This window comes from Myotis myotis, unplaced genomic scaffold (genome assembly GCF_014108235.1).
Source record: "Myotis myotis isolate mMyoMyo1 unplaced genomic scaffold, mMyoMyo1.p scaffold_m19_p_3, whole genome shotgun sequence".
NCBI classification, from domain to species: domain Eukaryota; kingdom Metazoa; phylum Chordata; class Mammalia; order Chiroptera; family Vespertilionidae; genus Myotis; species Myotis myotis.
In genome coordinates this window covers 106,639,167-106,653,821 of record NW_023416335.1, presented here as the reverse complement: position 1 = coordinate 106,653,821, position 14,655 = coordinate 106,639,167, and positions in this window count along the sequence as shown.

The window sequence follows — 14,655 nt, the reverse complement described above, 5'->3', positions numbered from 1 at the left end:
TTTAGAGTGAGAGAAAAGAAACAAACAAGCATAGGGTTACTTCAAGAACTGTGAGAAGGTGTTTCACCTCCTTACTAATAGTTTAGGAGCAATGGAAATTATAAAAGAGGAAACCATATAAGGTCCTTACAGATACTGGAGCTACTTTATCACACCCAACTGAGTTGCCTTCTCCATCAGACTAAAGCTTCTGCACAAATGGCAGGGACATATAAACAATCAAGGTTTGTTTTTAAATCAGAACCTGTTCCTTCCAACTAGGGAACGTTATGCGCCAATATCACCTGATAGGATGAGATTTTCTTGAAATCAGTGCTGCCCACAAATCTTCAATAAGGGTGAAATGTATTTAAAATTAAATGTATCAGATACTGAACCAATTGAGAAAATAGTGATTTTAAAGGAACCTTCACAAGAGGAAACTAATCTTGAGACTGACTAAACATTTCTCTTATCTTCATTACTAACTTCCATTATATCCTGGGGATGGCTTAACAGGGACCCTCCCTTTCATAGGACAAGCTTCCCTTTCCCTACTAGACCTCTTAAAAGACCAGGGCTGCTAGGAACATGAATGGCAGGACAACAGGTCACCAGCCATACTTTTAAAGATCAAAGTTACAGGACAATTTTTCCATCCATGGTGATGAAGTTACTGGGTATTCCTTGTACAGAGAGATGGGGATAGATCTCCAGTAAGGCCAGCAAAGCCAGAGAACATCAAGTGAGGGACTTCTCACTTGAACATGCAATATTTATAGGGGCATTCAGTGCCTTGCAGGTTAGGGTACTGGGTGCCTGCAGGATGCCCCCAAACAGCTCAGAGACTAGTGGGGATGTCCCTAATTTTTTCCTTGTTTTGTTGTTGTTGTTTCTTGGAGACTAGTCCTTGAAGTAATCCCCTGACCCATCACTAAATAAATTCATTCACTTATTTCTTTCAAATGATTTTCGCTATAAGTTTGTTAAGGTTTACCAACTTCTAAAAAAAACAAAACACAAACAAACAAACAAAAAAACACAACTTTCCTCTTAAAACAAAATCAAACAAAAGAAGGACATAAAAAATTTTTTGTACAACTTTTTTCTCAATATTGTCACATCTCGCTTTTTTGATGCATAGCCAGTATTTTTTAATCTACGCTTTATAATCAAATTATTTCTCTTTAAAAATAATTAGCTTGTGCTGTGTAACGCAATTGAAATGATTCCTGTAAATGTCATCAGTTACCTCCTTTTTGTTATTTCCGATGTATCCTTTTGGTTCTCAGATTCTTCACTCCCACCACATTTTTACAGTTAACAATTTCCTTCTTGATGTACTTCTAGTTCTCCTTCTCTGAAATCAGTTGTTTCTCTTCATCTCTGAGTCCTCTTTCTTTTCTTAATTCCCAATTAAGATGTGTGCAATAAAGTTTTGTCCTTCTGTCCACAATTTCATCCATATCACTAACTAGGACCTCTCTATGCATAATCTCTATTCTCCATTTCCTATCATTTTAGACTGGTACTCCCCTTTCCCCAGTCTTTGCTTCCTGTTTAATGCATTGGGTTTAAAGCCATCCCCTTTATCTCCAAACACATGCTAACGTCTCTTCTTTACTGTTCTATTCCTAGAAATATGGAGTGGAAACATCTGTAAATTCCCCCTATTCTGCTAATTTCTGTTAGTCACCAATTCTTAATCTGTAAAAGTATTTTTCATCTTTTTAAAATATTCCCATTGCTCTCTCTCTCTCTCTCTCTCAAAACAAAAACAAAAACAGCTTTATTGAGATATAATTCACATACCATATAATTTGCCCACATAAAGTGTGCAATTGAGTGGTTTTTGGTGAATTTTCAAAACTGTGTTAATATATATACACATATATACACACACACACACATATATGTATATATATACATATATATATACATATATATAAAATTTCCATTTTAACCATTTTTAAATATACAATTCTGTGGTACTAATTACATTTGTAATGCTGTGCAACCATCACCACTGTTTTTTTAAAACTTTTTCACTGTTGCTAACGGTCTGTAACCATTTAGCAATAACTCCCCATTTCCCCTTTTTCTCAACCCCTGGTGACCTGTAACTTATTTTCTGTCTCTATGAATTTTCCTACTCCAGGTACTCATATACATTTAATAATTCAATATTTGTCCTTGTTTATCAGACATTTCACTTAGCATGATGTTTTCAAGGTTTATTCATGTTGCAGCATGTATAAGAATTTCATCCCTTTTTATAGATGACTATTCCATTGTATGTATCTACTATGTTTTGTTTATCCATTCACATATTGATGGATGATGAACAGCTTGGGTTGTTCCATCTGTTGGCTATCCTGTATAATAAAAGCCTAGGTGGCGTCACACCCTCACGCGATGCTCTCGCACAACGTTGTCACAAGATGGCCGCCACAAAATGGCCGCCATAAGATGGCCACCACAAAGATGGCCACCACAAAGATGGCCACTATAATAGGCCACCATAAAGATGGCCACATGTACAGGGGAGGCAGGGCCCAGTGGCCGCTCCCCACGATGAGGTCTGAGGGTCCTGTGGCTCTGTGCAGCTCAGAGGAGGCTGGTCGCAGCATCTCTGCCACCTCGCGTGTTGTAGGCGTGTCCCAGCAAAGGAGGCGGGTCACAGCAGGGGAGGGCAGTTGGGAGAGATCAGGCTGGCAGGGGAGGGCAGTTGGGGGCAATCAGGCCAGCAGGGGAGCAGTAAGGCATCATTCAGGCGAGCAGGGGAGTGGTTAGGGGTGATCAGGCTGTCAGGCAGAAGTGGTTAGGGGTAATCAGGCAGGCAGGAGCGCGGTTAGGAGTGAGTGGTCCCGAATTGTGAGAGGAATGTCCAACTGCCGGTTTAGACCCAATCCCGGCAGTTGGACAGATTGGAGAGGGTGCAGGCTGGGTTGAGGGACCACCTCCCCCCCACCTGCATGAATTTTGTGCACCAGACCTCTAGTTGTGAATAATATTACAATGAACATGATATACAGGTAATCTGTCCCAGTTCTTGCTTTCAATTACTTTGGGCACACACTTAGGAGTAGAATTTCAGGGTCACATAATATTCTATGTTTAGCTTTTTGAGGAATAGTCAAACTGTTGTTGTTGTTTTTTTTTATAGAAGCTACAACATTTTAAATTCTCACAAGCTATATACAAGGCTTCCAACTTCTCCACATCCTTACCAGCACTTGTTCTTTTCCACAATAATTGTTTAATCACCCTAGTAAGTATCAAGTGGTGTGCTTGTTTGTTATTATTATCTGAGGCCTGGACTATTATAATAATCTACTAACTGATCTTCCTCCTGACCTATTTCTTCTTCAATCCATTCAGCACTCTAATTTCCTGACCTCAAGAATTCTCTGATCAACAGCTTTCAATGGCTCTTTATTGTCTCTTGAAAAAAAATCTGGACTCTACTGGTCTACAAAACTTGCCATTTTCTTGGCTCCAATCTACCTTATGTATACATGGGAAGGATAGTATTACCTACCTTATAGGGTATTTGGAAAGAATAAATAAAATAATATGTTTTTAGCACAGTTGGTTAACACATGTATGCTCAGTATTTGTTTACTCTTTTGAAATAATAGTGTCATATTTGCAGATGAAGAAACAAGTCCTAAGACAGTAAGTTGCTTTACCAAGGCTAACTGCTCAGTCTGAGCCAGAGTCAGAGGCTGAGCTAGCCAGAATCAAGTCTAATTGAACTAACCTTCCTTCAATTGCTCTGTATAGAATTATAAAATAAGGATGATTCATGTCCCAATGAGAATTTGATGGCTAGATTAAGGAATTATTATAATATTATTATTATGTCATTTGTCTACTGGTGTAATGTCCAGTCTTTGCTTTAGCTCCACACTCTCAGCCCCTTTGGAATAATTCATGCCCTATCTTGGTAACACGTGTCTCATGCTCCCTCTCCAGAGTACTGCAAATACTGTGTTTTAATCCAACAGTGATGTTAGTCACATTAATAAAACATCTGCTTGTTTTTACTTCACACTCACAGAGGCCTTCTCTCTGTGTGGGTGGTCATTCCTTATGCATTCTGGCCATAACTAAACTCTCTTGTGATTGGTTCAGCCTCAGAGTCCTGCCTTCTATTGTTTCTTTGGGAATATTCTTCCATTTGCTTTGAATTTACTCTTATCAACATTAACTACCAAAGTAACCTTCTCTCCTCTTTCTAATTTTTTATGAGAATGCTTTCTTTAGCAAGTCATCTAGCTATGATGGCTTACTACCTCCCCCACCCCCCAAGTTGAAGGCCAGTACTCAGGAGTAATGAGAGAAAACATAAAGAAAAATGTAATCAAAACAGGCAATAATCTTTGATTTGTAGTATTTATCTCCTCTCCCTTTAACCTTGATTTTTTGTCTTTGTCTTATTTTGGTAATAAGCCCAAGGAATACAAACAGCTCTGTTTTCTAAGTTCAGAAAAGCTTCTAGGATGTTGTAAGCACTTAATTATTAATGCATTGAAACAATAAAAACAATATCAGCAACTGCAGGCAAATATCTTATCTGCTACTGCTTCAGGCTAATAGGATCACATTCAAGGCCACTATGCTGAAGGTTCTTTACTTTGTCTTGTGCCATTTGCTTTCTAGTTGAGGGTCCTAAGAACACTTTTTAGAATTTGTTTTCCTACAAACATGCTCTTCATTTCCATAGTGTCATCTTATGGTTCCAATATCCTAATTTCTATGTCATTTTAAAAATTCTGCTTGAAAAATTTTTTAAACTTTTCCTATATCCTTTTTACTCAGTGGAGGATAAAACTGTAAAAAGTATTCCTGCCCTGGCTGATGGCTCAATTTGTTGAGTGTCTTTCCATGCACTTAAAGGTGGCACATGCCCAGGTTGCTGGTTCAGTCCCAGGTTGGGGTGCATATGGGAGGCAACGATTGATGTTTCCATCTCACATCGATGTTTCACTCTCTTCCTCTCCCTTCCTCTCTCTCTCTCTCTCTCTTTCTCTCTCTCTAAAAATTAATAAAAAACATTTTTAAAAAAGTGTTGCAGGTGTGTTTGCACGAGGTTGTCAAAGCAGCATCACTGCTACCTCAGTCTTTCACAGATTCCCCATGTCAGAAACCTGAGATGGGAACTCAAGAAGAGGGAAGCTAGTGACACCTGGGTTCTAAATCAGTAACATCTGCTCACTGAAACTCCTTCATGCAGTGCAAAGATGGCTTTTCTTTAGATTAATTAAAGGTCAAGTCAGCCTTATTTTTCCTCTGTTTTATATGGTGTTTAGTAAACAATATCCTGCAAGTCAAACTATCTATGAGACTTTTTTCAAGCAAAACTAAAATCCAGCTGGTGAAAATTTTTATTGTTTTAACAAACATTAAATGAACAATACTTGAAATATCTTTCCAACAATATTGTTTTTCTAGAAAGGTGGATACTACAATAAAATGTTGATACCGAATTTTTGGGCTGGAACCCGGATTCTTTGTCCGCTGGAATCGAAGAATGAATCCATGGACAGAAAATGGTATAGCAAAGATGGAGATTTATTGAAGAACAAGTACAGACTCCCACATACGGAGGGGAAAAGGGTTCCACTGAGTTCCTTTTCCCTATGATTTATAAAGGCTGCAGTTTCTGTGTTCTGATATCCCCTCAGATTGGTCAATATTCCCCTTCGAATTGGTTACTATAGTGATTCCTGAGGCCATCCTCCCTTATAGTCCTTCCATTCCTCTGGGCTTTCTTCTTTTCCATCTGAATGAAGGGTTTCCTTCTCTTTATTTTGTAAATATGGATTTTTCTTGGCTACTTCCAGTTACTTTTGTCTTATGTATATGCAACTGTTGCTGCTCCCTTGTCTTATGGAGATGTAACTGCACCTGGCTTCCTTGTGTTATGGAAATACACCTTCTTCTCCCAGTCTGCAGCCCTGCACTTTTCCATGGACCCCAATTCTAAAAAATCTTTAAGCCTGCCTATGTCCCCCCAAAATTCCTGCTTCAATGTGATTTATGTAAATTAAACTATATCCTTCATAATGGCAATACAATTTTAAGAAATAATTTTTTCTTTTCTGTACATGAAAATTCTACATTGTAGGTTATTATGATACCTTAGTATAAGACTTGTGAGATATGTCTGCCATATATATTTCATTTTATTTTTATTAAGTAGAGTAAAACCCTTTTAAAATTCATGGCTGAACATAATCCCTAGAAGTTTTCCATATTGGGGGGACATCATTTTACCTGTGGAACAATTAAAATCAATGGAATGATAAACTAACTACATTACAGAACTGCTGATAAGTTTAATGGTTCCCAAGGCAAGTCTAATCTTGCATTACTCCCTAAAGTTCCTAATTTCATGATACCCCAATTTCTCCCAATACACACTCCAAAGATTATTTTTGTCTTCATCCTGAGCAAGAAAATTGAGGTCATTAGGTTAAAATTATCTCAATTCTCATCCTTTTTATTTACATTTAACATATATCTCTATTCACATGTACATGTTTATCGTCCCATTCTCAGAATGAAGTCACATCCCTACTATTTTTTATTAAAAATTCCTTCTTTGTGACTTTGGTCATGAAAGAGCTTGGTCATGAAGTCATCCAGACTTCTATTTGAACCCTGGAGTTACTTACTAGTTGCCCCTTATCCAACTAATTGTTTCATCTCTCTGAGCACTTGTTTCTCCTTCTGGGATAGTGCTGGGAATGAAATGTGGTTAGCTCACAATGGACACTCAAAAATAATTATCCTTCCTAGGTCCTCCAGGACCTTCTTCTATTAAGCATCTCTCAGTTCTTATATATGTGCCCTTTCTCTCTTCATTGGCTTCTATATCAGTGAGCAAACAAATTTCCTGTTTCATAAAAACTAAAAAATGGAGCATTTCTCTTGCTTATGCTTCTCCTTTAAGCCATACTTCCATTTATTTTTTCCAATTTGCTGATATGTTTCCTTTTTTTGGTATAATTTTTAAATTTTTATTTTTCCATTACAGTTAATATTATTTTGTATTAGTTACAAGTGTACAGCTTAGTGGGTAAGCAATCATATACATTACAAAGTGTTCCCCTGACATTTCTAGTACCCATCTGGCACCATACATAGTTATTACAATATTATTGCCTATATTCCCTATGCTTTACTGTACATTCCTATGACTATTTCGTAATTACCAATTTGTACTTTTTAATCCCTTCAGCTTCTTCACCCAGTCTCCCAACCCCCTACCCTCTTCAATTTGCTTTTATGTTTCTTGAAATCATATATTCACTGTGCCATTATTCACATTTGTTTACACCTTAACCACAACCTCCTGGTTTCTTTTAATATTTTATCAAAACTCTCCAAAGATCTTCTGCCTGTTCTCATACTATCAAATGTATATGAATCTTTTTACCAGATTGGATAGCTCTTTCTAAAAATTCTAACATGGTTTATAAAACTGAATCCTCAATTCTGTTCTTTCCCCAGCACTCTAGATCCTTCTTTTTTAAAAAAAATTTAAATTCTTTATTGTTTAAAGTATTACATAAGTATTCTTTTTCCACCATTGACATCTCCCCAGCCCCACCCACCCCTCCACACTACTGTCCATTGGTTATGCTTATATACATGCATACAAGTCCTTTAGTTGATCTCTTTTACCCATCCCTCTTCCCCTGATTTCCATCTTAGATTGGACGGTCTGTTTGATGCTTCTATGACTCTGGCTCTAATTTTGTTCATCAGTTTATGTTGTTCATTATATTCCACTAACGAATAAGATCATGTGATATTTATATTTCCCCAACTGTCTAATTTCGCTTAGCATAATGCTCTGCAGGTCCACCCATGCTGTTGCAAATGGTAAGAGTTCCTTTTTTTTTTACAGCAATGTACCATTCCATTGTGTAGATGTACCACAATTTTTAATCCATTCATCTGCTAATGGGCTCTTAGGCTGTTTCCAAATCTTACCTCTTGTAAATTGTGCTGCTATGAACATAGGAGTGCATATATCTTTTTTGATTGGTGTTTCTGATTTCCTGGAATATATTCTTAGAAGTGGGATTACTTGGTCAAATAGGAATTCTATTTTTAATTTTTTGAGGAAACTTCATACTGTTATTCACAGTGGCTGCACCAGTCTGCATTCCCACCAGCAGTGAAGGAGGGTTCCTTTTATCCACATCCTCACCAGCACTTGTCCTTTGTTGATTTGTTGATGATAGCCATTCTGACAGGTGTGAGATGGTACCTCATTGTCAGTTTGATTTGCATCTCTCAGATGATTAGTGACTTTGAGCATGTTTTCATATGTCTCTTGGACTTATGTATGTCCTATTTCAAAAAGTGTCTATTTAGGTCCTTTGCCCATTTTTTGATTGGATTGTTTATCTTCCTTTTGTTAAGTTGTATGACTTCCATGTAAATGTTGGAGATTGGGCCCTTATTGGATATAACATTGGCCAATATGTTCTTCTATGCAGTGGGCTCTCTTGTTGTTTTGTTGATGATTTCTTTTGCTGTGAAGAAGCTTTTTATTTTGAAGTAGTCCCTATTTCTTTATTTGTGTCCTTACTTTCCATTAACATGGAGCTCTATTGGTAAAGATATTGCTATGACATATGTCTGATATATTGCTGCCTATGTTTTTCTTTATGATTCTTATGATTTCCTGTCTTACATTTAAGTCCTTTATTCATTTTGAGTTTATTTTTCTGTATGGTAAGTTGGTGGTCTAGTTTCATTTTTTAGCATGTATCTGCCCAATTTTTCCAACACAATTTATTGAAGAGACTGTCTTGACTCCATTGTATGCTCTTGCCTCCTTTGTCAAATATTAATTGAGCATAATGGCATGGGTCGACTTCTAGTTCTTTGTCTTACTCCATTGGTCCATACATCTGTTCCTGTGCCAGTACCAGGCAGTTTTGAGGACAGCAGCTTTATAATATAGCTTGATATATGATATTGTGATCCCTCCAACTTTGTTCCTCTTAGGATTGCTGCAGCTATTTGGGGTATTTTTTTTTCATTCCATATGAATTTCTGGAGAGTTTGTTCTAGCTCTGTGAAATATGCAGTTTGTATTTTAATGGGGATTGCATTGAGTCTATAGATTGCTTTGAGTAGTAGAAACATTTTAATGATGTTGATTCTACCAATCCATGAACACGGTGTATTCTTCCATTTGTTTATGTCTTCCTCTATCTCTTTTGCCATTGTCCTGTAGTTTTCTTAGTACAGGTGCTTTACTTCCTTAGTTAAGTTTATTCTTAGGTATCTTAATTTTATTGTGGTAATGATAAATGGGATTATTTTTTATTTTCTCTTTCTGTAAGTTCATTATTGGTGTATAAAAAAGCCATAAATTTCTGGGTGTTAATTTTATATCCTGCTACATTGCTGAATTCATTTATTAAGTCTAGTAGTTTTTTGATGGAATCTTTAGGGATTTCTATGTACAATATTATGTCATGTATGATAAGGATATTTTTACTTCTTCTTTGTTTCTTGGTGAGACAATTTTTTCTTCTTGTTTAATCTCTATGGCTAGAACTTCCAGTATTAGGTTGAAGAGGAACATATGAACTATGGTTGTAGTTTTTACCCATTGAGTATGATGTTGCCTGTAGGTTTTTCACATAAAGTTTTCATTATGTTGAGGTATGATCCCTCTATTCCCACTTTGATGAGCATTTTTATCAGAAAAGGGTGTTGGACTTTGTCAAATGCCTTTTCTACATCAATCAATATGATTACATGATTTTTGTCTCTCAATTTGTTTATGTGATGTATCACGTTTATTGATTTGCGGATATTGTACCAGCCTTGCATCCCCGAAATAAATCCCTTTTGGTCATGGTGTATGATCTTTCTAATGTAATGCTGGATCTGGTTTGCTAGCATTTTGTTGAGGATTTTAGCATCTATGTTCATCAGGGATATTGGCCTGTAGTTCTCTTTTTTGTGGTATCTTTATCTGGTTTTGGGATTAGGGTAATGCTGGCTTCATAGAAAGAGCTTGGAAGTGTGCCTTCCTCTTGAATTTTTTGGAATAGTCTGAGAAGGATTGGCTTTAGTTCTTTGAATGTTCGGTAAAACTCCCCTGTGAAGCCATTTGGTCCAGAGCTTTTATTTGCTGGAAGCTCTTTGATTACTGTTTCAATTTCATTAGTAGTTATTGGCCTATTCAGGTTTTTTGATTCTTCCTGGTTGAGTTTTGGAAGCTTTTATTTTTCTAGGAATGTGTCCATTTCATCGAGGTTTTCTAGTTTGTTGGAGTAGAGTTGTTTGTAGTATTTTTTAACAATCCTTTTTATATCAGTAGGGTCAGTTGTTACTTCACCTCTTTCATTTCTGATTTTGTTTATTTGGGTCCTCTCTCTTTGTTTCTTGTTGAGCCTGGTGAGAGGTTCATCAATCTTGTTAATCCTTTCAAAGAACCAGCTCTTGATTTCATTGATCTTTTGTATTGTTTTTTTGGTCTCTATGTAGTTTATTTCTGCTCTGATCTTTATTATTTACTTCCTTCTGGATATTGTAGGCTTTTCTTGTTGCTCTCTTTCTAACTCTTTGAGTTGTAGGGTTAGATCATTTATTACCAGTTTTTCTTGTTTTTTGAGGTAGGCCTGTAGAGCTATGAACTTCCCTCTCAGGACTGCTTTCATTGTGTCCCATATTTTGGATTGTTGTGTTTTCATTGTCATTTGTTTCCAGGATGCTTTTTATTTCTTCTTTGATCTCTCTGGTAACCCAGTCATTGCTTAATAGCATGCTATTTAGCCTCCAAGTGTTTGATTTTTTTCAATGTTTTTGTTGTAGTTGATTTCTAGTTTTATGCCATTGTGATCTGAGAAGATGCTTGTTATGATTTCTATTCTCTTGAATTTGAAGAGACTTTGCCTGTGTTCTAATATATGGTATATCTTTGAAAACGTCCCATGTGCACTGGAGAAGAATGTATATTCTGTAGCTTTGGGGTGAAATATTCTGAAGATGTCAATTAAGTCCATCTGATCTCGTGAGTCATTTAGGATTGCTGTTTCTTGCTGATTTTTTGTTTAGAGGATTTATCCAGTGGTGTCAGTGGGGTATTAAGTCCCCTACTATGACTGTATTGCTATCGATCTCTCCCTTGATATCTTCCAGAAGTTGTGTTATGTATTTGGGTGCTCCTGTATCGGGTGCATACATGTTTACCAGAGTTATATCTTCTAGTTGAATTGCTCCATTTCGTATTATGTAGTGTCCTTCCTTATCTCTTGTTATGGCCTTTACTTTGACGTCTATTTTGTCAGGTATAAGTATCGCAACCCCAACTTTTTTCTCATTTCCATTTGCCTGAAAAATTTTTTTCTATCCCTTCACTCTCAGTCTGTGTGAATCCTTTGTTTTGAGGTGGGTCTCTTGCAGACAGCATATATATGGGTCATCTTTTCTTATCCATTCATCTACCCTGTGTCTTTTGATTGGAGCATTTAATCCACTTACATTTAATGTTATTATTGAAAAGTCCTTGTTTATGGTCATTTTTATTCTGAATGTTTGTGTTTCTTCTTGTCTTTCTGTTTCTTCTTTTTACAGCAGTCCCTTTAGCATTTCTTGCATTGCTGGCTTGGTGGTAATAAACTCTCTTAGCCCTTTTTTGTCTCTGAAGCTCCTGATTCCACCTTCAATTTTGAATGATAGCCTTGCTGGGTATAGTATTCTTGGATTCATTCCCTTGCTTTGCATCACTTTGTATATTTCATTCCATTCCCTTCTTGCCTGGTGTGTTTCTTTTGATAAGTCAGCTGATATTCTAATAGGACATACCTCGTAGGTAATTTTCTGTCTCTCCCTGGCAGCCTTTAAGATTCTTACTTTGTTAGTGCTGTTTGCCAATTTAATTATGATGTGCCTTGGTGTTGGTCTTTTGGGGTTCATCTTGTTTGGCACTCTATGTGCTTCTTGGACTTGTATAGTTTTTTTCTTGCCAGTATCAGGGAAGTATTCTGTCATTATTTCTTCAAACAGGTTTTCTAGTCCTTGCTTCTCTTCCTCTACTTCTGGTACCCCTATTAAGCGAATGTTGTTTCGTTTTGTGTTGTCCCAAAGCTCCCTTAGGCTCTCCTCTTGCTTTTTAAGTTTTTTTTTCCAGTTGCTCCTGTGTTTGTGTGTTTTTTCCTACCTTGTCTTCTAATTTGCTGATGCGGTCTTCAGCCTCTTCAAGTCTGCTGTTTAAGCCTTCCATTGTGTTCTTTATTGCAGCTATGTCATTCTTCATTTCTTCTTGGTTCCTTTTCATGTTGGTGACATTCTCATTCAGCTCCTTATAATTCTCATTGAGTTTTTTGTATTTGTCATCCATCCGTTTGAGCATCCTTATAACCATTACTCTGAATTCTTTCTCTGATAAGTTAGTAGCCTCAATTGCATTTAACTCCCTTTCCAGTGATTCTTCTTTTTCTTTCCTTTGTGGATTGCTTTTTTGTCTTCCCATGTTTTGCTGTAATGTTTTAATTGTAGCTCTGATTGCTTTGCTACCCAGTTTCTTTTGAGTATGTTGCTACTGGTGTGACCTCTCAGGTCTCCTGGGCTTGGTAGTCTAGTGTAGCTCCCTACTTGAGCTATTTGGGTTCTCTTGATGTAAGCCTGCGAGCTGGAAAGGCGCACCTGAGGTGTCTAGAAGTCAGCAGCCGTGGAGGGGGTGTCCCAATTTTTGCTGTCTTGCATCCTTGGTTGAAATCACGCGTGCCCAGCGAGGAGTCACAGTGGCACCTAGGAACCATCTGTTTGGGCCCAGGAGGCCTGAATTCTGGAAAGGCGTGACTGTGTTGTCCATAGATCTATAGCTGTGAGGTGGGCAGACTCAGCTTTTGCTGCTGCCTCCGTGGTTGGATACACGTGATTCCAGCAGCAGCTCACAGGGGCACCTGTGGTGTGTTTGCCAGCAGGGTGTACTGACACACTCTGAAGGGCCCTGGCACTGAAACCACTGGGTTGCAGTGTCTGTGGGCAGGAATCCCAGTAGAGGGAATTCAGCATTTCTAAAGCCCAGCAGTGCACCCTTGTTTGTTTAAGTGAGTGTCCAGCTGGGCTTACAGTGGGGTCCCAGGGCTGCCTGTGGAGCAGTGGTCTTGGGAGACCTGCATGCTAAAAAAGCATGCAATTGTAGTGTCCAGAGCTCTGCAGCTGTGGGGTGGGGAAACTCAGTTTCTGCTGATGCACCTGTGGTGGATAGGCGTGCATTCCCAGTGGTGGCACACAGGGGCACCCTCAGTGAGTTTGCTCGCGCAGGTGCACTGAAGCACTCTGAAGGGCCCTGGCATGCTTAATCGAGGCATCTTTGGGCTGGTATCCAGAATGGGTGAATTCAGAATTTCTACTGCCCAGGGGAGTGCAATCCTATTTGTCCAAGATCAGACCCAGCAGAGGCTCACTGCGGCTTCACAAAGTGCCCTGTGGATAGATGGGCTCAGGGGGAGTGAGCAACTGTGTCAGTGTGTTTGCTGGGCAGTGAGCTCTGACACACTCTGAGGGACCCTGGCGCTGAAGGGCCCTGGTGCTGAAGTTGCAGCTGGGTGTGTGTGGGCAGTTATTCAGGCAGTGGGAATTCAGAATTTCTACTGGGGGGCAGTGCGTCTGTATCTGTACAAAATCACACCCAGCTGGGGCTCAGAGTGACTCCCAAGAGAAGTCTATGGAGTGGTGTGCCTCGTAGTCCTGCATGCTGGAGATGCACGAATGCGATGTTGGAGGTCTGCCGCTGGGGAGGAGGAGGCTGCACTTACTGCTGAAGGTGCGGTGCACCTTTGGAGGTGGAGTTCCCAAGGTCTGCGAGTCAGTGGCTGCTGGGTCGCGGGCAGTGTCCATGGCCTGTCTGGGTGGTGGTGCTGATGAGTTCCTAGAAGAGGCCACTCTCCGCTTTAAGATGGCATGGGCTCCGTGCCCGAGTCCGGCAGTCTGGGGAGTATCCACCGCAGTGGTAGCCTCTCCTGTCCCAGAGAGCCTGGTCTGCCAGCCTCTGCTGCTCCTGACGGATTTAACTGTCCCTCACTCACTCGTACACACAACACACACGTCCACACACTCTCCTTTGATTCCCTCCCTCACTCACTTCCTATCCCTTACCTCGGTCCTGCCAGCCGCCATCCGGGGGCCTCCAATGATTTTTAGAGAGCATGGAAGAGAGCGGGAAAGACAGAGAGAAACATCAATGTGAGAGGGACACTTCAATTGGTTGCCTCCTGCATGAGCCCTGACCTGGGCCCCAGCCAGGGAGGAGCCTGCAACCTAGGTACATGCCCTTGATAAGAATCAAACCCGGACCCTGTACTGGCCAGTCCAAGACTGAGCTAAACCAGGTGGGGCAGGATATGACATTTCTTAGTCCCTCGAGCAGTGGACCTTCGTTTTTTCCTCCAGGAGTGAGGTGGAAAAACCCTAGATCACCTTCTTAGAGTCTTATTACCCAAGTTACCAAGATCACTGAGAGTGTTGTATGGAAAGCTTAGCCAATCAGGGGTCAGAAAAGGTGTTTACTCTGTAGCTCACATGCAGAGGCCCTCCTGTGTGTGTCTGCTGGGGCCTGCTCCCCAAGCCATGTCACGGCCACTCGGAGCAGGGCCCTGACCCTGTGTGTGTCCGCTGGGGTAGGGG